The 27328-nt window shown below is 37.0% G+C and overlaps 1 protein-coding gene and 1 long non-coding RNA gene across 3 annotated transcripts in view; one reads left to right on the top strand and one right to left on the bottom strand.

Annotated features, from left to right (window-relative positions):
• Window positions 1-27328, bottom strand: part of LOC121329304 (immunoglobulin superfamily member 21-like) — a 113261-nt gene that overhangs the window by 68432 nt on the left and 17501 nt on the right. The gene's annotated exons all lie outside the window — the stretch shown is intronic.
• On the top strand, window positions 271-18710 carry LOC121329305. The gene is made up of 3 exons (XR_005951758.1): window positions 271-480; window positions 8143-8298; window positions 17877-18710. It is a non-coding gene; the product is annotated as an uncharacterized LOC121329305 (long non-coding RNA).

Consider the following 27328-nt stretch of genomic DNA (forward strand, 5'->3'; position numbering starts at 1 on the left):
AATGCACAAAATTTGTGGGATTGCATTTGACTGATCTTGATCAAAAACAACATATAAAGAACAAATCAATACTATCTGGCTAGATCTTGTTTTTTATCTTTTGATTCTGCTTGATCACGTCTGTTTTTCTCAAGCAGTTTAGCAGTGGTTGATGGGAGGAATGTTAAATAAAAGCCTGGCTCTGTCTCTGACTGCACTTGATCAGTGCCTGGCAGAACTTGACATGGCTCTATGAGGCACAGCTGCCTAGCGGAGAAAGTTCAGTTCTGGCTGACTGAAAGAGAGAGACAGACCTCTGAGCACCCTGTCAATTCAGTTGCTGTTAGTTGAAAAGAAATGCGGTCTGCTGTGTGCACACCTGGCCCTAAGCAGCTCTCTGGGCACTCATCAGCAGAAAGCTAATCTTTAATGCATGCTCAAGCTGGCTAAACAAGCCTGGAAGACTTAACCCTTTCAACGCCTCTCCCTTGATTAATGAAGGTAAGGTTGCATGGTTTGTATGCCAACTCTCTCCTGCTATTTTTGCAAAACTAGTTGTAGATTCAAAGAGTTCTTACCAAGGTTTTAAAATCCATGTTCTTATCTCATGTTAGCACTAGAATTAAATCACTGCCCCCTCCCCCCTTCTTCTTTTGGGTTTTGCTTGTAAATAAACTTCCTTTTAGAATATGTAGATATTTCAAAGACACTAGAAGAAAAGTCTGCACTGCTTCCTGCTACTTCATGTGTTGTAGCTCCAATGGTCTGTCATTTGACTTACAGAAAAGGTACCAAGATGAATCAGTTTTTTTCTATGGTGTTGTATTTAAATCTTTGTATATCACAGTGAAAAAAAAGTGGAGAACCACCATTTGGAGTTGTTATAAATTCTACAAGAAATAGGTGGAATCAAGGTTTATAGAAAAGGTTACCAACTTAAACTGTACAGAACGATCCAGAATGACACCCAATGAAAAAATGTATGCATGTCAGGGTAAAGTTTTCTGGTCTCCCCCATTCTAAAAAGCAACATTCACTAGAATTTTATGCCTTCCACCTTTGGAAGCCCGAGATCAAATCCTGCTCTTTTCACCAGTGAAATCGATGTGGAAGTCTCATCTTATCCGAAGTGGACATTAGCCTACATAACAAAACCAACACGCAATTTCCAGCTTGAAAGAAACCTAGACAGACTGTTTCTCCTCATCACGCTACAGTGGACCCTACCAGCCAGGTGCCTAGTGAGTTTAAGTAGGCACCTGCAGGGCTGGCCTTTGTCCTCCAGAGGCTGGTAGCTCGCTGCCAACCACTCTCGAGTTCCTGGGTGTAAAAGAAAACTGGCTTGGTCGTGGAATCGAAGAATGACCACTTCAGTTCTCCTGAGCTGTGTGGGGAATTGCTGCGTTGAGGGGAAAAAATAATTGGGCATTCTAAATTGGGGAGAAAATCAGGGCCATAATAATTGGGCACTAAATAAAACATTTAGAAGAATAAACCTTGACAGGGTGGTTCTCAGAAGCAATTATTATTTTGTAATTCTTTATTTTGAAAGACTGTAGACAGGATGTCATCTGAAGGTGGTGTAAAAATATTTCTTTCAATGTTCGAATTCTGCTTCAGTGCATTACAAGGTCTTCTGTGAGTCCTGTCTCAATAGACAGCATGCAATACCCTGTTATTGCTACTCATACAAAGGGAACTTGTCCTCTGGAAAAAAAATTTACAAGACAGCCAGCATTGTGCTCAGAGTTGTTATTCGTTATAATTTAACACTGTAAACGTGAAAATATGCTGTTTGTGTGTGAATGCTGGAAGATCAATATAAAACCTCTTTGAGAAGTCTCAAAATGTAACACAAAAGAAAAAGGGTTTACTTATTTGTATTCTCCATTACAACAGTTTAGAAGAAGATACTTCAGAAGCTTAAAGCTACCTATGTGTGCTATTCTATTTTATTTCTACAGCAGACAAAGCATAGGAGAATGATAAAAAGCAAGGATGATGGGAAAAAAGTGTTTATTCCTGAGCAAAAAACCAGGCTTGAAGATTTACAATAAGAACAGGAGAATGCTTATTTGGCATACAAAGTGACAGACTGCCAATTTAAGTCACTGTCTGTGTGTGTGTGTGTGTGTGGCTTACATGCAGAGGAATAGGAGCAAAAATAGCAATGACTGAATAACAAACAAACCTATTTTTGTCCATCTTTTTATGGTGTTTGCATCGGTTCTTACTGCAACTACCCTACACTTTATTCTGTAATCTGTGTAGAGGTGTTTTCATGAGTGCAGGAGCTGCTCTTCACTTCTAATTAAGCTAGATCAGCCAAACTGACTATAGAAGTTGGAATGAGTGCTATCTAATGAGCTTCCACTTCAGATTTCCTTTTGCTTTGCTCTAATACTCTGCTGTGCACTAGGTGGTGTTGGTGCCCACTAATGTATTGGCACTGATCTAGCCTGCATTATATTCTCTGTGGCAAACAGGTAGAACTGCTCCTGCATAGTCAAATGACCTAAACATACTGTGGATTCCATACAAAATATACAAAAACACAGTATTTGAGTAATTGCAATAAGAACATATAAATGTAGGGGAACTTTTTTTTTTCCTTTATTCCTTCTGTTGTGGAGTCATAACTTTTTTTTAACTTTAATGATGTGCACCATTTACTGTGCGTTCAGGCTCATTGGAACACGTCAAGGCCTCCAAATCACTTCTCACAATCTCCTATTACATTTGTTTCAGACAAAGCCGAGGAAATAAATCCCCTTCAAACAGGTAACAAAATGAGAACTGAAGAAGATTAAACGCCACTGAGCCTGACAAACAGATATTTCAATCCGTTTTAATAAAGTAAACACGGCACTGCTTACCCAATAGCCAATGTGTCCTCCACAAGTTAGCCAAAGTGCACGTCTCTCCACAGCCAGGGGACTTTAATGCACAGAGAGGATCAATCACCGTTAGCACGTTCAATCTCACAGAGGCACAATTTAAAAGATTAAGGTTTCATGCTCTTTTAGGTTTAGGGAGGATGGTGCTATGGGCTGAGAATGTAGGCAAGTACTCATTAATAAGTTGCAAGGCAATGACAGTGCTGGAGAGCTGAGTGCTGGAGAGCTGAGAATGTTTTGCTCATTACAAGTAAGGAGCGGGGTAAGGACTAAGAAGTTGAGAAAGTCAAACTAATTTCGCTAGCAACATAAAATAAGTTTTAATCCAGGCATCAAGAGGAAAGGGTAGTAGCGAAACCAACTGTGTCACTATGGAAAAAATGTAAATAAATATGGAATAGGCAAATTCATGGAGTGTGTGAGTCAGGTGAGGTTGACAACTTGGGGACTGGTATAAATGAGGTCGGGTTAGTAGCCCGTTGCTGGAAAACAAGGATAGATGACTCATACTGAGCAGCAATAAGCTGTTTAAGTCTAATTCCCACTGGCTTCCTATTCTATCATGCTTCTATTACTGCCCTTTTCCGAGTTCCTCTAGGCTTCTGTCTGCTTGCATTCATATAGCAATGCATATAGTTTACCAGTAACTCTACAGGGAACTTCAGCTGTGCCAAGTTATTCATGCATTGTTGTTGCTGGTAAGGGAAGTCAAATAATAATAATAGTGTGACAGGTCAAAAACAAATTACAGAATAGCCTTAATAATAGATAGGCCCATGTGTCATCGTTTGAGTGAAAGTAAATCTGTCTTGTCCAGTGTCTTGTCCAGGCAGGGGTGTAACTTTGGTATCAAAAGTGTGCATTTGGGGGGCGGGGGGTAGTTTCTGTAGAAATAAAGAAAATGAAACTTTAGTACTGGTGCAAAGTGAGAGGGACAATTCATCGTCATTGAAAAAGTGAGGAGGACTCTGTGTAAATTACAGATATGGTTGAAGGTGATTTGGGCCACTGCATCTTATCTGTTGCACAAATCTGTGTGCTCAATAGGCTGATAGTCTGTTGGCAATGAGAGATGTGCTTTCCAGGGGAAGTTTGCCAAGCAGCCACTCTGTTGAATTATTATTATTATTATTATTATTATTATTATTATTATTATTATTATTATTATTATTATTATTATTATTATTATTATTATATATTTCCTTTAGTATATTGTGTTGATTTCTATCATTCTGAGTGGTTCTGGGTTATGTTGTTCCCATATTGGATTATTATAATTTTCTCTACATCTGCCTTTACCTGACTTGAACTTTAACAAAGAATCCCAAGTGCCGGGTCTGAACTGGTTCCTCATTGCATTCAAACCATGTGACCAGACCAGTCTGCAGATCATCCATGCACTGGAAAAAAACAACGTCCCCTCTAAGACTTGGTCTGATTGTATTACTGAGTTTCTTTTTAATGTTGCTGCATATCTTACTATCAAGTGATGAAAGTTCTGTATGAACTAATTTAAGATCCCCAAATCTACCAGCTTGTATTTATAAACCTCCCATGATCAAACCCAGTCAGAATAATTCATCACAATGAAGCTTACCAAAACAAATAGCTTAAAATCTTGACAAAAAGCCTAAAGTACAGTTTACTCTGATAAAGAACATTGTGGACACTGGTTTCAAATCAGATTGAAAAATAAAATGACAGCTGCCTAAAATGTTACAATACTCCCGATGTTACTCTCAATATGAGATATTTCAAATATCTTATATTGAAAGTAACAATGGGAGTATTGTTTGACACCATTCTGTGCAGCTGTCATCCTCACCAATAGTTTCTGAGCACTCATAGACATTTAATAGATTTTCTGGGGCATTTTCATTTAAAAAAAACAAAACAAAAAAAAAAAAAAAAAACACACGACTATAACTAACCACTATAGGTCTTATATACTGCAAAGCTGATCAATTGACATAATTTCTGTGTGACAAATACATATTTTCTTCATATATCACATGCAATGACCTTTCAACTCTCCTGGTCCCTATACTTATCTAATGTAATATTCCCAAAATTCTCCTAAAATCGGGGAAGTATATTTCAGAAGCTTAAGCTGGAAAAGTTAAATGAATATCAGCTGCACTGCAACAAACAAGACACTAAAGATGCACTTGTGAATCTTCCAGCATACATTTCAATATAGATAAGATTATCATATCCACATAATAAACTGTGTCCTGCAGCTTTTAATCTTAAAGCTCTTCATTCAATACGCTCCCTAGTATCTTCACATAGACATTTAGGTGCAATTTTGACTATTTCTTTTTGGTATCCCAACTCGTATTCTACAGCTCAAATGTATTTATATTTGTATATCTCCTCCATGTTTTAGGAGAAACATTTGAGACACGAATCGGATTAAATTGAGAAGGAAAGATTCTTAAGCATTTCTCTGAGATGCAGATAAAAAAAAAAAAAAAAATTTTCTCTCTGGTTTGTTAATTACCAAAAACACGGGGAGAAGGAAGTCAAAATGGAGACCTTTTAAATCTGTAAGGCTACGTCGGCTGATGATGGCATTGGATGGTAAGGCTTCAAAGAGTGAAAGCTTTCGCCTGTCGTTGAATAGCTGACCATCATTATATCATACCATCACATATTTCATTAAGATGTGGAGGGAATCTTCAGAGGTGACAGTTCTATTTTATTGCGAGGTCTGATGGCACCCCTAAAGCAGAATATCATCCCGCTCTTTATAATGGCAATTCCATTTTCCTAATCTTTAGACCACTGCTTCAATTACTTTCATCCTGTTGTGGCTGTCCCCAGTCCCCTGATTTACTCAAATACAAGTGTACTGGTTTAGCACAGGAACACACAGTGAGAGGATGGTAGAGAACCAAACGATACTGTCAAGTCATTTAGTAATCCATTTAGAATTTGAGCAAGTCGTCTTAACTGTGTCTTCACATGTTACAAAAAAGAATCTTTGATATAAAATATAAGGTAACGCTCAAATTCCTGTGTATTTACATAGTTGTTATTTAGTCAATACATGTGTACCTATACATAATTACAATGTTATTATGAATAGTTACAATGTACTTAATGTGTAATTTTTTTACATGATATAACTGTAACCCTAATTCTAAACCTAATCCTAACTCTAAACCTAAGCATAACACACGTTAAGTACATTGTAACTATGCATAATAACACTGTAATTATGTGAAAGTACACATGTAACTACTATGTAAATACACAGTAATTAGAGACACTTAATGTAGAGTGTTATCAACTATAAAAAGTATATATCAGTGTTCATTTAAAAGCAAGTAGCTTCAAAGTAGTTGTATTTTCTTGTTATGGTGTTTGCAATCGTCGTGAGTGATCTGGGTTTTTATTGTAAATGTATTTTTTTATCTGGCTTTGAGTCTGAGTATCCCAAATGCCAGGATGGAACAGCCTTCCTCATTTCATTTAAATCATGTGACTTCTCAAACTCTGCTTGCCCCACACACTCAATATGTAGTATATGTATCACATACCTACTGCCTAAATGTTCTAGATTTGTGAAATAGCATAACTCAAGCCTGACTTTTTGCCCTGGGCTATCATCCCCAAAAACTTATAAAAACAACCAAACCCTTTCCCCAGTGCAAAAGCAAATGGGCACTTGAATCCATGAGGCTTTTGAGAAAGACTGAGAAAATAAATGTGTCCCAATTGACAGGGCTATATAATGAATGTAAGAGATACTTAGTATTGCTACATTCATTTTTAATAAGGTAGCAGAGGGCTACAGGAGTATGTGTTTGCACATTAACAAACTGCCCTATTTTAGGTTACATTTCCCCATTTGCCCATTTGTTACCCAGTTCTTAGACCAAAAATTAATGAAACTGCAATGTGTGAATTGGCAAATTCTGGAATTGCAAACAGGTCTGATTGTGTCTGAGACAACATTACTTTGCATTTCAGCCGAAGCTGACCAAATTCTGGGGAGATGTTTCCTTCATTTGCGTGTGAGGATGATACATAAACTCCACGTGATGTGCAAGTTTCACAGGGGGGATGACCTGGACTAAATAAATAAATAAATAAATAAATAATAAAAACATTATCACTTTGAAGCCTGTTTTTAAGGGTGCTCAAACTGGCATAAGAGGTAGTCCAGCCCCCCTTGGTCCACTTAAAATGGAATGACTATAGTGATTTTCAGTGATGTTCTATGTATTTCAGCACCCTGTCACTTTTTATATAAGGATCTATCTCAAACCTTGGAAAAATGCTATGATGAATATATACAATATGTCGGGTATATAGTTGATGACTCAGGTTTCGGCTCTGTGGAGTGATTTTCCAGGGGAGCTGTCTGCAATAAGCATTACATCTGCTGTGAACTCAAACAATTCTGTACACTACTTCAGCTGTGAAGCACTCCATGCCAAGCGACTGATGAAGGTTTGATGTTCTGCTCTTTAATAAAGGGTTTAATCCATGCTGATTTAACTCTGCTGGAATCTGGATGTTTATTTCAGGCATAGGATGTAAATAGAGCAGGGTACCAGAATTCAACATAGATTACATCCAGCTGATTCAACTTCAGTGACTATTTATCATACATCACTATGACAGAGTCTCCAGCTCTCCATCAATATGTACCAATTCCACACCTCACTGTAACAGACACCCCAACCCTCCCTCAATCTGTACCCCTCTATACTGCAACATAGTCCCCAACGTCTTCAATCTGTACCCCAATATACTGTAACAGAGGCCCCAACTCCTTCAGTCTGTACCCCTCAATACTGTACAAGAGACCACATCTCTTCCTCAATCTGTACCTCTCTATACTATAACATAGCCCCCAACTCCTTCAACCTATACCCCTGTAAGAGAGACCCCATCTCTTCCTCAATCTGTAGCCCTCTATATCCCACTGTAGCAGTGTTCCCACCTCTTTTCTTTAAATGAATATGGTAATTGAATTATTAATAATCCAGTATTTAAATGCACTTTGAACCATGGTTTTCTCTTCATTGCATGCAGCTCCCGTAACTTTTACAGTTAGATAAGAGATGACAGACTGGTGATAATTGACGTTTTTAATTTAGTTGCTCTGGAGCCTGAACTAATTACAGCAGCGCCAAGGTCAAGCGGGACTTGCAGTATATATAACTGGTCTTCTTTTCCTATGTGTGCCATTTTGTAATACACTGTTAAAGATTAAATAATTGAACTGCTTGTTCCTGATCATTTCTTGTAGGTCTATAGCCAACGATTTGACCTACAGCACAGGAAGAGATTGCTACCAGAGATTGCTACCATACCATTCAAGAACAAAAACAACATCAGCATAGGGATTAATGATAACGTCTCTTATACCAAGAAGAGGTGCAATGACCACAGAGAGTTTGAGTGGGTATGTCTTTGATATTGATAACATTTTAATCCACTCATCCACTACACAAGATAGCGCGCCAATGGATTGAGGAGCATGACAGGGACAATTGAGCATGTTTGGGATTAACTTAAACATCACAGTCCCCTGCCGACTTATCTACCAATTGCATAAAATATTAATGATTGAATAGATTAACTTCACTCGAGAGACCTTCCAGCACCTTGTGGAGTCTATGCCATATTATTTCTAGGCTTTGATCAGGGTAAATGGTGGCCCAACCTGACATTGGCTCTGGGTCCTTATAAACTAGCCAGGCAGTGAATATGTTCATTGATATAAAGTTTTTTTTGTTTTATTATTATTATTTGTGCAGAATCCTGGCTGAATGAAGTGTACAACTTATGACAGTGCCTTGTACTTTTCCACAAGATCAGTACACCTAGAGGGAAAGGGGCAACTGTTGAGAAGTCTGAATCAAACACGTGTTAACATCTGCCAGGAACCTGGGGACTGATGTAGAGCCAAAGAGGGCAGCTTTCAACAGATCCAGCCTGCATTTATATTTAGCCTCAGTAGAACCAGCAGGTGAATGCATAAAGTGTTGCACAGTCAACCTCAACACAACACAGAAAATTGAAACAGCCATTGGTTCACACACGTTGGTAAGATTCACAAACCCATCACCATACTGTAGAAAAAAGGACCTGAAAAAGTTGAGTTCTGATCATTTTTATATAAATCTGCCCTTATCTTCTTTAGGACTTTCTTTGCACTTGGTTGTCTGAAGAATGCTGGGTGTCGGAACTGAATGGACTATCTTATTGCCTTTGGATCATGTGACAATGTGACCCCGCTTACTCTCTGTCTATGTAAAATGTGGGGGAGGGTGGAGCTGAAATTCACATGCTCATAATATTAGAATCGATATTGGCTGCTCAACGATTCTCTGGAGAAGTTCAAAGAAGCTAAAGCAGCTCTTTTTTTTTCATTTGGAGTAAAACATGTTAACTCTACACTAGAGCAACAGAACCACTTCAAATTGTTTCAAACACCATAAAAAAGTGAATGGGAATGGAAACATAAAAAAAGAAATGTAAATGGCATTTGAGGCTAGTGACAGTAAGTGATTTTAAAGTACATTTTGAACATCGATATTGAAGGCTTTTTTCCTTTCATCACAGTTGCATAGGTGGTTCTCTAGATATATGTGAAATTGTAAGTGTGCCACATACAAAACATACACCTCTCAGCCTTGCCCTCCCCACTGCACTGCACTTCAGACATTTATTTAGGTCTTGTAAAGGAAAGTGAGTCATTCGATGGCTTTAATAAATTATTTGCAAGCTGGCAGAACCTTGCTCAAATTTGGAGCAGTTCAGTATTCCAGCACTGTACCAACCACAGATAGAGAGATATCTGAATTCAAGACATATACATAGTATCCACAAGGGGTGGGTTAGAGTACTCAAGTAATAATTATAATTACTCGAGCACTCATTTATCACTCGAGTACTCAAAAAAAATGTAAATAATATCTCTTCATGAATGTAAGTCAAGACCTGGTCAGTTCAGGTTGGCAGACTTTTGTTTAATCTGGTCCTGTGCATTCACACCATGTGTATTGTTCCAGGATGGGACCATACCACTATTTTCAGTAGTCTGTGTGTGTGTGTGTGTGTGTGTGTGTGTGTGTGTGTGTCAGTGTGCGTGTGTGTGTGTACGTGTGATCTAGTTGGGTACGGACCATGTCATCTAGACGCCCTTGCTTTACTATATTTTTTATTTTATTTTTTGAAGTAGTGCTTTACATGTGGTAACCCTTTTATGTTTAACTGTTCATTTAAATATGGCATTTCGGCTGTGTAGATGTTTGATATGATGTGCTTGAATAAAACTTTTAAGTTTTAATAGTTGTCTTTCATTTTAATATTGATGTTGTTTAAAATGTAACCGTCATAATGAGTATAACGTGGCGGTTCTAGTGTTAACATGGTCATTTTTGTGGCGCATATGTAGAATAATATTGTCTGGCATTAGGTTTGAGTATTCGAGCACTAAATTACTTGAAATTTCCACCCCTAGTATCCACCTGCCCTTGTTCCACGAGAAGTCTAATCACTTAGCAAATCCAGAGAACAGTGTCCCAGCCTGTGTGATCAGCCTCTCTCAAACTATGTCTTACCCATGTTTTGTCCGGTTGACATGGGTTACGCATTTTGTTATGTTAGAAGTGGTAAAGTAATATTGATTGCCAAGCGGTTTCAACTGCCATTTTGTCTGCTCGTATTGTTTACATTGACTTAAGTATTTGGCATGAGGTGTAAGTGTCGGCATGTGCTTCAGTCAAAGGTAAGCACCTGAAAACTCATTGTATTGTGTGAATCGGGCAGTTTGATATCAGAGTGAAATGAGATTTCTATAGGCACACTCTGAAAAGCAAACACTGAAAAAGACTTGGGGGTGGGGGGGGTGGGGTCAGAAAGATCAGCAAAACTGAATAAGTGAGAAAAACTGAGCGGCGCAGTATAATAGAGCTCACACTTAATCAATATTCACTGGCTGCATGTTGGCTTTAAATCAATACTGTATTCAGACACCAAAATACATTTTGACAAAAATACTATTTTCCCTGTTTTAGATTATCGTGATTTATATTCATCGGTTTGCTTGTAAGCAGTCTCTACATAAATTAGATGCACTGTGTAATTCATGCTGCACATTTGTTCTCGAATGGTTCCCTTTGACACATCACTGTCATAGGTATATGAAACAGGAGGATTGTTCAGTGGTATTGTGTTGTGTTTAAGGGTTTTAAAGGATTTTGCACCTCCCTGTTTGAGTGTGCTGGTAGAAAGGACTAGCACTGGCTCTACTTTAAACTCTCAGGATTCTGGATTTTGGAGAATTATCTTTAGAATATCATCTGTTATAGTATGAAGATGGAATTTGATTATCTTTCTTTCTCTGGTTGTAAAGGTCATATTTGAGAATTGTTTCAAACCTCCTACCAATGCTTCTCCTTCTGCCAACATAAACAAATAGATACGACATATTTATACTATTTTTAGATCTCTGTATGCTACTGATTAAGTTTGAACCATGCATGGTTTTTATTGTGTTACATTGTTTTTATACACTGCAATTGTCCTTTTTTAAATTGTTTTCCAGTGTAAATGACATTTAAACATGTGGTTTTATAAAGAATATTATTTCACCAGTCCTGCCTGTTATGACTAATTTGTATAACAGCCAGTAACTTTACATACTTGAATGATATTGAGCCATACAGTTCCGTCAACTGCGTCTCACTCAGAATTATCACAACAATGTTGACCCTGCAGTAAGGACTTACGAGGATGAACTGGTTTGAGAATCTCTGGTAGCTGAACATGATCACAGTAGTAAAGAGCTGAGATTGACCTTGTTTTTTTTTTAGCTGAACCGCAGCATCAAGAGGGTTCTTAGCAGTAAATTAATGAAAAGCATTAATTATGCAGGTTTTAATCAGTCGGCAATGTGTTCCCCCCAGCAATGCTTACTGTATATTTGAGGCTGGACTGTCTGTATTAATCTGGCTATGATGTTCGTCCTTGGTAACACGTTGTATGACAGGTCTTAGGGCTAACATTTTAACACTGCTGGAAGTTTTTATAGCCAGGATTTTTTTCAGCATAACTTCCCACCCCTTGCTAGGTGATATTTATACATATTTTATGAATGCTTAATAGATTCTTAAAAATATATATGAATGAGGTCTTACAGGGGAAGTTAAGCTGCTGTGTAACATTAAGTGCTTTATAAATACTTTATTTGTTTGTATTGTGACCAAGAACAACCCCTTGGCTTCCAATAGAATGACATATTAATCTACACAGCTTCTAGTTAACTGCTAGTAAATTGTATTATTGTACCAATACCATTCAAATCATGACCCTGTAATCCTATGCTTCAGTGCCTTTTTCACTGAACCCTCATTATCGTGAACCTCTTATATTCCCAACATACTCAATTCTTCTAAAACTTAGATGCAACTAAGATAACAAATGTAGATAACAAAAATAATCCATGGTGTGAACCAGTCAAATAAACTAGCCTATGTAACAACTTTTAAAATAATCACATTGTATCATATTATTTTGTTACAAGAAGTAATATGTGCTACAATGCATACTAAATATATTTCCATAGCAACCAAGTGACCTGGAAGTAATTCAATGCATGTATTATTTTGGATGATTGAATTGTGTGCCCCGGACAGATTTAATTCCTTGCCTCTTCCGCTCTCAATAAAACTGACTTCAAAAGTTAAGTAAATAATAGAAAGAAAAAAAAAATAGTGTAGCAATCTAGGTTAACACATGGCAAATGCATTACACAGGACTAGACAATCCACACACAGGCAGAGGGCGGGTGTGATCCTGGGACCTCTTGCACTGAAGCATAGTGCCAATACCACTGTACAAAAGAGCTGGTTCCTTTGCACAGCGCTATTGGCACTATGCTTTAGTGAGAGAGGTCCCAGGTTCACGCCTGCCCTCCGTCTGTGTGTGGATTGCCTTGCCCTGCCTGCAGGAACCGAGATCGCTACAATACATTAAAATAAGTTAATATATCTACCATGAAACATCACCAGCTTCAAATTACATTACGCTTCTCAGAAACTGTGGCTAAAACAGCCTGTAATCATCACTCTGTAAGGTCAACTTTTATTCACTTTTCAGAATACATTTAGAGTTGTTGAGAGCTGAGGAAGCACTGAAGAACACTGCCCCCTATCTGCATGCAGGGTAAATACAGCAAATGGATGCATTTAGTGTTGTGTTAGTCGGGTCAGTTTTATTAGGGCATTAATCCCATTTAATCATATGCAGTGACACTTTTTATAAGGACTTTGCCACCTGTGCAAGATGCAGTAGAGATTTTACAATGTGCAGATAAATCTTTATGTTCTCTGTGAGGAAAAAAAAAAATCGTCCTCAGTGGTGTACAAAAACTTTTGCTAACTGAGAGCCAAAGAAAAACTGAGAGGACAGTATAATTAGGGCATGTGTTTTCAGTATAATTAGGGCTTGTGTTTTTAGTATAATTAGGACTTCTGTTTTTCTGGTTTTATTAATTGCATTTTTTGGTGCTTATTTTTAGCTATTTTCGATTTTTCTGTAAATGTTTTTTTTTTTTTTTCCCAGGGGTTTTGTTTTTGCTATACTGTATGAAATTAGTGTTTTCAGTAACTTTCCAAAATCCTTGAGCGTTTGTGTGTGTGTGTGTGTGTGTGTGTGTGTGTGTGTGTGTGTGTGTGTGTGTGTCAAAATATGTATAGTAGTAACTTGACAGTACTTGCATACTTAAATTGTACCATCTTTCCTCTGCTGTCTCCACAACAAAATCCCTATGGTCACGGGCACATTCTTCTAGGGTTTTTGTGTGGAGGCATTTTTGTACATTTCGGCACAATTCTATTTTAAATCCTCTGTATCGTATCTCTAATACAGCTTTAAATCGTGCTAACAAGCCTCCATCCTGATTGTAATCTCGTTTTAAATCCCGCAAGTGGAGTCTCCAATAGAAATGTAGGAATGTACTGTCACTCAGTAGTTGGGGCGGGTTTAAAGTACTCAGAACGAATCAATGATAGAAGTCAGGAAAGCGGGACATTGCCCAACAGCACTGGGAAATGTATTTATTATTATTTTTGTAGTAGTTTTTTTTTTTTTTTTTTTTTTTAACGGGAAAAGGCTAAAGTCAACGTGAATAAATTAACCATTTCCACAGCTTTTCCGGTGTTTTCTGGTGTTTATTGGCTATCTACCGATTTAATTGTTTCTGTATCGGGGGTGTTATATAATGGAGCTTTCACTGGCTGTACTTTTGTTTTGGATCAATACTGTACTTAACACCAAAGTACATTTTTAAGAGCTAAGGAAGACAATGTCGTGGACTATGCAGGTCCTTAAAAAAAGTTTACTGTAGCAAAACCACAGCACTGTGTAATAAAGCATGGTAAAGCATAGGTAAGCATTGTAAAGACTAGCAAGGCACGGTAAAGTATATTAACATGGCAAACCAGGGTATACGATGGTGAATGCATAGTATAACCATGGGATAAGCATTGTAAAACTGCAAAAACACTGCTATACAGTAAAGTACAGACATGTCGGCATGTGTTTCTTTCAAACTGCACATGTGAGACCTATAAAGTAAATGGATGTGCACAGCGGTGAACATTGGAAATATTTTGTTAGCTGTAGAAAGTTATTTTTCCTCATTTTAGAAAAAAAGGTGCTGTAATTTATAAGTCGATGTGTCATCTGAGTTTCTCATTAAATGTTTATGAAACATGGTGGATGCTGGGCACGAACCGTCAACCACACACACACACTGCAAGCAAGCACTTGTAGTACTATGCAAAAGAGCCATGCTTGTCTCCATATGTGCTTATAGCGCTTCTACCCTCATATCACAGGCAGGGGCCTCAATCTGTAAAGGCACTGCATGACACTGCCTATTACAAACAAACAGTGTATAGTAGAAGCTAAAATTGATGCTGTACAGCCCTCTGAAATGTTTTTGTGTCACATGATGACATGACATTAATGAATGTACATTTTTCTTATTTAGCTATATAGTATAAAAATACAGTACAGGGTATGATATTTTTACACAACTTGAGGCCAGTCACATTGCTTGTATTATGCCCTATTATCTTTTATAATATATACTAGTTTAACAGTATAGCTAATATTAAAGGAACAGCATTCATTCATAAACAGTATATTTTTTTGCAGTCTGGGAAGCACATCTTGCCATTCTCCCTTAAACTCCAAGATATATTTCAAACCAACAGATTAACTACAACCGAACGTTACGTGCCTAATGATTTAGAGCTTACTGTGCACACTGTATAATATAACGATACCTAGCTGTCTCTGTTCCCACCCATCCATATACTATGATATCCAAAGGAAAACAAACAAAAGATCCAGATCTGGGTCTCCAGGCGAATCCTGTTTCAGAGCTTGACAGACAGACAGGCGGCGAAGGAGATGGAATTATTTTCAAGGGTAAATTTGGCACCTCTGTCTTTTTCTGACACACTGAATGGATGACAAGCTGCCAAGGGAGAGAGAGAGAGAGAGAGAGAGAGAGAGAGAGAGAGGAGAGAGAGAGAGGGAGGAGAGAGAGAGAGAGAGAGAGAGGAAGATGACCTCAATCTGTGTTACTGCATTTAAAGCTTACATACCCACTTTATTCTTGACAGACAGACCATTTACTGCGTTTATTGATCAAAAAAATGCATTTAGGAAAGAAGAAAAAAAAAACTCCCTTCTAAAACTACCCCTTATATATGGATTAGACTTCTTCAGCCTCATTAGAAGTTTTTTTCCTTGTTTTTTTTTTTTTTTTTTTTTTCCAAAAGGGTCTTTGGTTTAAAACCACGATTGTTTCTTAGGCTCTGTACATTGGTAAGGATTAAGGAATTCCAAAACAGCACAGTCCCCGGTTATCAAGGGAATATTTACATGCAACCAGAAATATACCCACCCCTCGTTATATCGCCCCTCGCTATACTGCAGATTCGGATATATCGCGGTCCTGGAGTTGGCTCCCCATTTTTACAGTCTAACTGCGCATGCCTTAGCTGCAATATACATAGGCAATTACACTTAGAATTACTGTTCAGTTTATTTTGTACTGCACATCACAAACTAAAATAATCAGGACAATTAAAAAGAACGCATTCATATCGTACTGTTGTTATCCACGCATTGCACAATAACACAAAGCAAATGAAGCATCTACATGCTGAAGCGTTTTTTTAAGCAATGCACAAGCAAAAGTCACAGGGCAGTGACGTCGGCTCCCTAGCAACAAGCCTTCCATGTGTTGTGAATGGATTCTTTCAATGCATTTGAGAAAGGAGAGGAAGATTCATTAAATTAATTGGAGACTTAAGTTGATGAGAAGAAGTTACCCTCTGCAGTGTGAATTAAAATCAGTGTGCTGCTTTTTATACAAAAAATGAGAAAAAGCGTATTGCATATAGGATTTATATTGGACCCTGATGCCCGTGATAAAACGGGGAAGTGGTTGTACAGTATTTGCTGTTTGTTTTTCTATGGGTCTCTCACTATATCGCGGCCCTCGATATATAGCGGATTTGTATTGGACCCCGACACCCGTAATATATCGAGTGGGTGGTGTAGTAAGAAGGTAAGGGTTTGCATTGGTCACGTGTAATAATTCCCAAGCTTAACAGGTGAGGCTGCTTGATTATTAAAGTTTACTGTTCCTTCCATCTGCAGCTCAAGAAAGGACAGATATTGAGAGATTAGGTTCTAGTTTTGTAAAATTAGCAAGTGTTTATTGGAATAAAGGTTTGAAAAAAGGGAATCAGAAAGCAGAAGGGAAGAATTATTGTACCGGCACCATTAACAAAATATTGTAAGAGAAGGAATTATATCAAAAAACTAAAACCTGTGGTACTTCTAGATTAACTTGGTGTACTTTCCAGCTACAGTCTGGATTGTAGACTGCAGATGGAACTGGTCGGTAGTAGCTGTTTCATTCTGGAATGATACTTAACTGAGTTTTAAAGATTTGATCAGTAATGCAGGTAGAGGATTTGAAACTGTTTTTGCTTAAGAAAAAATGCATTTCTAAAATAATATCTCACTTGAAGGTAGCATTAAAATATAAAAAACAGTGCAAGGTTTTTCCCTCAGTTATAGCTACTTAATTGCTATCTAAAAAATACAGGTTATTCAACTTGTTATCATGGGCGCTAGTTAAATTGCTTGCAATCTTGTGCATGATTTAAACCAGTCTAAATGGCACAGATTTTCAGCATAAATGATTACCCATCCCTTTACTGGCAACTCTTTCTGAACAGCTTGTCGATTAAATTAAAATAGAGCTGTGTATAGTGGTTTAAGATAATGGTTATTATTGCACTTCACACGATATGGAGATTATAAATTCTCCTGGAATACAACCTAGTATGTTTATATCATTGTCATGGCTAATGATGAACAACCAACAACCTTATTCATGCTTTTATTTATTTATATTTTGATTTCTTGCAAATAACTTTTTATTCAGACAGGTCAGTTATTGACATTTCATTAGAGAATAATGATAGACGTCTGTGGCAGGCAACTATTTTCTAACCAGCTCAGGAATTTATCATCAAGGCATCTCAGACTTATCAAATAGCAAAAACACAATGTTTGAGTAAAAACCCTCTCTGAATGATTCAAAATAAAAATTATATATATATATATATATATATATATATATATATATATATATATATATATATATATATATATATATATATATATATAACTAAATAATAACAAAGATGTTAAACACTGAAGTCAGGAAACGAAAGGTGAATTATGAATCACTGTAAATCAGTTTTGAGATTTTGTTTTTTTAAATTTAAAGTTGTACTTGAATGATATCTTAAATGTCAGTTTAACAGTTTGACATGTAGCTTTGTCGCACTGCCTGTTACGATCGCATTCTTTTGTATTAATGCATTTCAGTTTTCCTGTGATACAGAGAGCTTGTCCATCTTTTTTTTTTCTTTACAGATGCGATGAGCAAACAATTTGTCTCTGCTCCACAGGGGTTGGTACAACAAAGCAGATACAGACACCAAGATTAGCCTCGATTCCCACTGCCCCAAATCACTGAAGCCCCATCATTGACAAATTAAACCTGCTGCCAACTTACAGTCTCCACGAAGTGATTAGAAATGAAAAGACATTGACAGAATCTCACAATATTAAGCTATAAAGATCCTCCTTTTTTATATAAATAAATAAATAAATAAATAATGTGCTTGTGGAATCTGTGTATAAAACTATTGGAAGAAACTTGGGTAGAAATAACACAGATGAAAGCATTGTATGAAAGATTTCTATAAGTGATGTTTCCCTTTTAACAGTAGCAAAACTTTGCGACAAATAAAACATACATTGCTGCATTTTGGGCCAAATTTGTATTAACATTAATCACTTTCTGTACAGAACAGAAAGCCTATTAATAATTTGGGTTACTCAAGCAATGGAGAGAATTGTCATTTTGCCATTTAGGCTATCCTGTGAATGGGATCCTTTGTGACGTTTGTTAATTGAAACTGCACCACGTCCTGTTATCACTGGATAAGAGGATTTGAAACCCTAAATTTAGTGAATGGCTAAAATATCTAATTTCTCTGCTTAGTTAATTGTTCTTGCTTTTACTAGGCTCCAGAAATACTGCTTGTAGGTATAATTAATATTTTGACACAAAATGCTTCAGAAATATTGATAAAAACTTCTCATCAGAAAAAATGTCACTGTATCACTAAGTTTCTTTTTAGTACTATTTACGTTAAAGGTTATGGTTAGGGTTCTACTTAAATCGTGGTTTAAACTGCTGCCTTCCCCCATGCACGCTACAATATATATATATATATATATATATATATATATATATATATATATATATATATATATATATATATATATATATATATAACCAGAGAGAGGGGCTCTCCAAAATGAATTTACTTATTCTTTTTGTTTACTACGTAACAAAAAACCTACTACAATCATTATGGATGATATTTTTAATATAATAATAATAATAATAATAATAATAATAATAATAATAATAATAATAATAATAAATAATAATAATATCACTAATAAAACACATTTGAATGAGATAGATGCAGTAATTTTATCAATTAAATATGTGATTAAAAACAAGATTAACTGAGATTACATTTTTTATCGCAAGATTAATCTTGATTGTTTTTTTTAATTGCTTGACAGCCTTAACTGAAAGAAACAAATACTATTTAAAAAATGCTTCAAAACAAAGTTTATGTAATAAAGAACAGTTTAAATGATAATATTAACCAGTTTAGTGTTATTCTTTTGCCTTCATTTATAAGTTAACCCCACTTTCTTCCTTATACGTGAACTCAGTTATTACTGCTAACAAAGAGTTAATTATGTATACAGCACAGCTCCCTTATTATTTCTCATTGACGGTGGGTTTGTTTGACCCCAGGAAGCACATTTAGTGAATAGGAAGGTGTCACCGAAAGGCTTCATGTTGCTTTCAACTATGGTTTAAACATGTGGAATATAGTTGTCATAGTGTGTGTGTGTGTTCATTCAAACAATGTGGAAACCACAGTTCCATATCATTTTGCCAGGTCGTGGAAAATATATATATATAAAATACAAAAATAATAATAAAAAAAAAACATATACAGGATTTGTTTGAACCAGTCACAGGTGTGTTATACACAAAACAAGTTGTGTTCTTGCAGGCAATCTGCTCTGCTGTTGTGCATTAATCTGTCATGACATTCAGAGCCTTGCCTTTCCAAATGAATCCACTCTCGCTATCTTTACTCCTGGCTCCTATTGGCTTTTCACTGAGTGTTTTTTGGGAGGCTTGAAAAACACCAAAGGGTTTGAAACAGGAGAAGGAAGCCACATCTAGCTCTTTAACCCACGCTAGCTCAAAGGCCAATTCAGTGCTCACTGTGGGCTCCCAGCCAAGACTGACTACTCTACGTGATGGGATTCAAACCTGCAAGCTCCTAACTGCCTGACTTGCTCTCAACATGCAGTAGTGTCTTTATCAGGTGATTCCTCAGGGAACCTGATATAACTATTATATTTACAGAAAACATCTACAGAGGTAGTTTTTTTTTTACCCCAGAGTTTCTTCCCAGTTTAGAATGTTCAATTACACTCGTTCATTGCAGCAATTCCCAACAACAGCTGAGGAGAACTGACGGTCAGTGTGCATCCTTCAATTACACAACCAAGCCATTTGTCTCTTTACACTGAGGAGCATGAGAGGGGGTGTACGACTCATCCTGCACACCATGCAGCCCTGTCTCTACCAGGTGAGCTTGTGGACCCCTGACAGTGCTTTGTCAACAAGGGGAAAAAACATATAAGTGTTGACCGTGGTATATTTGCACTGTAATTCTGCAGTTTTACCAAGCATTTCCCTCGGCAGCTTGTATTTAATAATAAACAGCGGCTGCATGCAGTACTGGCGGGTTTCATGGCACACAAGGTCATTCTGTTTAAATCTGAATCTAATGTTTCGGATACGAGATGGATAGATGGCTGACTGGTGGATATACTGACAGACTTCATTAAGTATCTATCCATTTATCTTTTCCAATTTAACAGTAGGAAAAACAAATAGCTATTACGCAGAGAGACAGATGAGCCTCTGCAATGGCAGTGTCCCAGAGCAGTGTCTGGAACGCTACAGGGATGAGACATTAGAACTGAAAAGGCTTGATTGCAGTATTGAGCAATCCTTTTTCCCATCCATCTCCACGGTCACTGATATGTGATTTAATTGCAAGCATAAGAATTGTTATTCCCCCTGGAGTGATGAATCTGCAGTTAATACCATTTACAAGAGATGAGTTTGCAAAAGACTGTAAAAGACTTCAATACAGTCAATTCTCCTTAATACAAATTTCAAGGGATCAGTAATCGCAATTAGTATTATCAGCATTATAATATAATAATGTTCAATACAATCAAATATAATTATTGACTAAAATTCAAGAAAAAATATATTTTGACCTAAACCTGTACGATGGTACTGCTGTCATGGCTTCTGGTTTAAAAGGATTGCAAGCCACAGTGAAAAGAGGTGGCTGTTAGTGTTGCATTTATACACTGTTACACTCATCGTCTGAACCTGGTACTGACCTAAGGTGCTAAGTGCATTACAAAGTAAGAATTTTCTTTGCAAATGTCAAGGGATTCTCATCCTTCTTTTCAAACTCTACCAAAAAGGTTGCTTTACTGGAAGAGATCGGTGCTCCTATATTGCCAAAAAATGCCCCAATCGCTGGAACTTCTCCTCTCGTGCAGTCTCCACTATGGCCAACAATCAGAGCAAACTGCTGGAGACATTTTCAGGCATTGTAACAAAGGAGGGTTTTGATGGTGATACTATCCGAGCTGCAAGTGCTGAAGATTTTGATTTTATTTTCCTGCTGTTCATATACCATGACATTTTCTCTGAAACAGAAAGTTACAGCAACACAGTTTTATTGAAGTTACAGCAACACTGAAATCAATTTTCAATAATAGAACAATGAAAAGCCTTGGGCTATTCCCTATAACAAAACCACAACTTGGTTTGGCAGTTGGCCATCTCTGTTTGAGAGAGGACCAGGATTGAAGGCTGGCAGGGGACTTCAGGTCAGGATTGAGGTTTGTTTATTTTTCAGGGGAAGTTCTGCAATCTATACATCACCTTTTAAGACAACTACATTTACAATTCTCAATATAGTATTGTGTAAGCATAGGAAATTGCTAAATTACTGTGGTAAGGTAAAGGGAAAAGGGAAAAGTATATACAATATAATATTTTGATGCAAATACATACTGCTTGTCATAGGTCAGCACAACACCTGTATGAATTTACAATAAATGTCTTTATAAATATTATTTCCCTAGGGTTTCCGAGTAGGCACAACCCGTAAACATCTTTATCATATGGTGTCAAACTAAATATCCAAATGTAGATGTGGATGAATATTTTGAAATGCCAACATTTAAATAAACAATAAAACTATCATATTACATCTATAAAAATGGCCTTCATACGTTTTTGAGCTATATAGAAATGTTTCTTGTATAAAACATGACTATTCATTCATTCATTTTGGAAAACTGTTGTTTGTTTGTTTTTTTTTTGTTGTTGTTGTTGCCACCAACACCCAGCGTAAAATAACAGGTATGTTTTCTAGTTTGTTGCCAGTTTCAATTTGAGCAACTTAACCAAAAGAGTGGGAATGAGGCCTGCACTATATCCCTCTTCCCAGTAGCATTGGCACTTATAACACAAAATCAATTTGTTTTTATGATGTAAATTGATCCAAGAGTCGAGCGCTGGCTATTTAGAAAACAGTTTCTGTGATGAAAAGCGCGGCTGTCAGGCCTTGCCGATGAGACCAGTTTTTCTTTAACCACGCAGAATGTTCCAGGCATCCAGAGAGGCTCATTCAGTCTCCTCCACTGACCCCTGAAATAGTGTGGACCTGTGCTTAGAGACGAGGGCTAGGAGGGAGGCAGGCTGATTGCTTAAAATGAGGAAAGGGCAGCAGTGTGCCCTAGCAGCTACAGAGGATCTGGGAGGCAGTGTGTCCTAGCAGCTACAGAGGATCTGGGAGACAGTGTGTCCTAGTGGTTATTACTGAAAGGATTGGCCTACATTTTGAACGGAGAGACTCTGAGGCAGGGTGGCCTTGTGTTTGAAACTGAGCACATATTGACTGGTGTTATTGCTGAGGGACCAGAAGACAATGTGGAGCTGAGAAACTAGGAGGTAGTCATCAGTTTTGCTAATGCTTTTGAAGTCTAAATAAAAACTCTTCTAAATAAAAAAAAAAACCTTTAAAAAACTCTTCTTTGATCTTATTTTGCTATTTACAAGGAAAACAGTCTACTTGGCCAGTATTGACACAACACATAATAAACCCTCTGGATCTGTGCTGATTTGAAGGAGGGGCTCTTCATGTATCATTGTGCGTGTTTGATTGCCTTTCTTTCTGTCATGATAATTGTTTTTCTCTATAAAAATCAGTCAGCAACCATGTTGTATATTCTCAGAATGTGCTTGTTGACTCATTAGTATTAAGTACAATACTAAGGGGGAAAAAATATGGCAACAGGTGGGCATTAATCTATTTTTGTTTATTTTGTTTCATTATTTCCGTCCATTCCTTTTGCCACCTTTTTTCGTTTGTGTTTCCTAGCAACCTGAAGGCTGTGGCTGGCAGCTGTGGGTAGGAATGTAGAAGGTGAGAGCATTACAAGCAGCACAAGCAAAGAAATGCTGTCTAGAGTCATCAAGGGCAGGATGGCGTTGTCGCAACAACTTGGAGACTAGCGGAGCGGCGAGATCTTGCTGGTAGTTTCTCTTGACGCTTCACCTTCACTCCGAGCCTCTTTGCTCTGACAATGTTTTCCCAAATGCCGTATATTTGTCATGATGGCTGGATATGCCACAACCCACTTTAATGTCTGTTACCAAACACAAAACCAAACACAAGTGGGCCTTAGTCCATCTTAGAGAATCATACTGCAACAGGCATTAAACATCAGGTTCCAAGTGCATGCTCACACAAACTTTGTAAATGAAGCTGTACTTTATACTGTTCTGCTATTTATGTAGGGCATGTTTTGTGACTTAGTCGGTCAATATTCTTTCTGTTCACTGTTTTTGTACTGAAAGTTGTTATTTTGCGTTTTTATTATTATTATTGTTGCTAAGCCTTTTTAGTACCACCAATAAAAAAGAATGAACTACCAACTTTAACCAGCAAGCTCTATTGAGCCTCTCATTTTTCCTATGATACCGTCCATCACAGCAACCGAAACCAGTACCACAGTGCCACCTAGGGACTGTAATATACTGTGTCTACATCGATAAGCAATTGCGTACAACTGCATCTCAACATGTGGCCATCTCCATTCAAAATAAACAACTATACCACCAAATCCTCTAGCCACAACTGCTCGTTCAAGAGTTACACTGTTATGTTCTTGTTTCAAGGATGCTGTTAATTTGCACTGTATCTTTAAGAGACGGTATAAGCATGAGATGCTCTTGGTGTGGGGGTGGGCTTTACTGATGCATGATGGGTGTAATGGTGAGAAGTTGCTTTAAGTTCCTGCAGCTGTATTATATTAAACACATAATGTACATTTGTTAACATGTTATTAAGCTATAGCTCTTAGCAGTTAACTTTACTCTTAGTGAAACGTGCCACTTAACATATATTATGAACACAATTTCTAAATGTTTAAATGGCCAGTTCCTATCTTTCACTATATAATTAGCAATAAATGTTGCTACATATTGAGTAATTCTAAGGATAGAAGTGGATAGGAGATAGTTATTTAGCTTAATATAACAGGAATAGTCTCCCCAACGTACCAATTTGAAATCTGTATGAATACTGAAAACACCTGGCCATTTTTTAATATTGAAAGTACGTATGTAACTTTGACTGTTTGCCCATTGACGTTTGATTTTTTTAACTTGCATATTAGCAGCCTTGACCTGACGCCGTCCTGAAATATTCAGTCTCGCTGAATATTTGAATAAATCTAATCAGATCGAATCACATGCTGAATGCTGTGCTCTGTGTGAGGATTTAGGTTGTACAGATTGTTTGCTCTGGAGATTTTGCTCCAGAGATGTTGCTGATTTCTCTTAGCTTTGAAGAGACATATACCTGCAGAGATTTGTACAATCTAACTGTGCATACATCACTGGCTGATAGGCAATAACAAACAGTCCTGGAGGAATCAGGACCATTTTTCATAATGTAGTTTGCCTTCTATTTCTAAAATGACTTTGTACATGGTAACGCTACTAATCCTGTGTGCCATGTGACATTTTGAAATCTAACATGAGATACTGTACTACTATTGTGGCTTCTGGTAGACTTTTGTGATATCATTGTGCAGTTTTTTTAATTATATGATGTCAAATAGAATATCTAAATTATGTTCATATATATATATATATATATATATATATATATATATATATATGTGTGTGTGTGTGTGTGTGTGTGTGTGTGTGTGTGTGTGTGTATATATATATATATATATATATATATATATATATATATATATATATATATATATATATATATATATATAATTAGTAGCAGTGTTTTAATTACGCCTCAATCAAAGAAATCTAGGTGATGCAAAACTTTTGGCCACAGCTGTTCCCTGTTTTGCCTCTTATTAACAGACTTGACATAGCTGTTATTGATTGAATCTCTCTGATCTGCATACTGTTCAGATCAAGATTTTCTTAATTTGTAAATCATGTGTTCCATGGTTTACAAATCAGATGACTTGTTCGTACATCAGCCAAGTTATCACTAGGTGTACAGTTTCAGTTGCCAGTTCTCGCACTTAAACTGCATGACCTGATATATATTATACAATAGGAGACTCAACTCTATAGTCCTAATTTATATATTTGGAGCATGTTTTCTTTGACAAACAAGTTCTAAAGGGCTTCTGGTTTATAAATATATACATTTAAAAAACTAACTGCACCCCATAGAAGTCAGTGATGAGCTGGTATTTAGGTAGATACAGTACTATATTGACCCATGTTGAATTTCTGAACTGCACTTGCTTATCTGGTTTTCATTGGTGCATTTTCAGATACCCTATCATTTATGAATAGCATACATGTGGAATCTCAACAGCGCAGAGCAGCAGAAACTCATTCAAGATCAGCTGCCAGTTTTTGGAATCTTTATTATTACTTTTTTCTCTGATGGAGAGACGCCCCAGAGAGTTGATTTGAGTTCTGTGTAATTTTCACTGTTGGGTTTTCTCCAAATATGCCCTTCAATTACTTGTTTTGGCAGATATTAGCTTCATGCTTATTTCAATGCTATGTGCTGTATAGGAGGTTATCTTCCCAGTTTAGAATTCACTTAAAGTTTTGTATGTTGCTGCAGATTTTCCTCCATGGGCAAACGTAATACATGTATTATGGAGAGGACAATATGCCTGTATTGTGCACAAAGGGGAAACTGAAGGTGTATAATACTGTAGTGGTGTCTGTTCATCTGTCCGTCTGTATCTCACAAATGCTGCACATAACAAGTGAACAGTGATTATGGAAAACATTTGACCTTAAGGCCAAAACTTTGGCCTTGTTTACAGTTGACCTTGACCCAGAAGCCAAAGGTTTCCCACAATTCCTGCAGGTGTGACCACCATGGCTTCCTTAAATTGTGAGATGTGGAAAGACAGACGAATATAAAGCATAATGACAGTGTGCCTGGCTGTGCTTAAACTACAGTTAAAAATAAAAGCACGACATTACAGTCATACTGAAACCAACATACACAATGAACGTATGAACGGCAGTGGGTTTTAGTTTCAAAGGACTAATGTCTGCCTGACAATTTAGTGTTGTTTAAAACTCTGGGTGACATGCACATTTTGATCTAATTTGTGTGGCCAGTTCCCAATATTTTTGATTAGCCCAACCCGTGTACTATATGTTACCATGACCTTACATTTACCATTAGGCAATATGCCCATAGATGAAAATATAGGCCTCTCTCTCTCTCTCTCTCCTTATTAAATATTAAATATGTATTTAATAAAATACAGTACAGGAGATTGTAAGATACAAGTTGATTCTCACCCCACTCAAGGTCAGAGCTACTAGAAAGCCACTCCAAACAGTTGCTCTGCCTGTGGGGTGTAAATCTGTTTGATTCGTACAGCACCCTGTATAATATAGATGACTGTTGACTGCAATGTTTTTTTTTACTGTTCAAAATTGTTTGATTGACTACAATGATGTTCCTGAGAGATACAGGAGATGTACTGGCCTAGGTGTTTGTGTCCAAAAAAATAAATCAAACATCTTACAACGTCTATTTGATGTATTTCTATCTGTAAAAAATGTGACAGAGATTAAGATCTGCTACTTATGCTACTATATATATATATATTATAATATATAGATAATATATATATATATATATATATATATATATATAGCAATAATAATAATGATAAAGTCTCAATCTCACTGCTAGTGATCCAGTAGTCAATCTGCTGCAAATCGTCAAATCTGGCCTGCAGCCATGAGAGGTTGATTAATTTCGACCCTAATCCTGTCATCTGAGTGCAGGGGCCCTGATTCATCTTCCCTGAGCTTTGCACTGACCAAGAGAACGTCAGGCTGCCATGCGCTCACTGCAAGGTGCCCCAGGCAGGCTGAACTCAAAACCTTCATGGGCATTTGGTGTTATACCAACATATGGTATGGAGCATGTTTTGTATGTGGTGCAAACCAATATTTTCCTTTAGTCTTTATTGATATTGTTACTGTCCCCTCCTCTCCTTTATTGATATACATATACCTTAGTATTTCAGCTACAATGCCATAGATAAACTGTTGCATTATGATCCCTTTGCTTTAGGTAGCATGGTCT

This window comes from Polyodon spathula, chromosome 16, assembly GCF_017654505.1.
Source record: "Polyodon spathula isolate WHYD16114869_AA chromosome 16, ASM1765450v1, whole genome shotgun sequence".
Lineage (NCBI taxonomy): Eukaryota > Metazoa > Chordata > Actinopteri > Acipenseriformes > Polyodontidae > Polyodon > Polyodon spathula.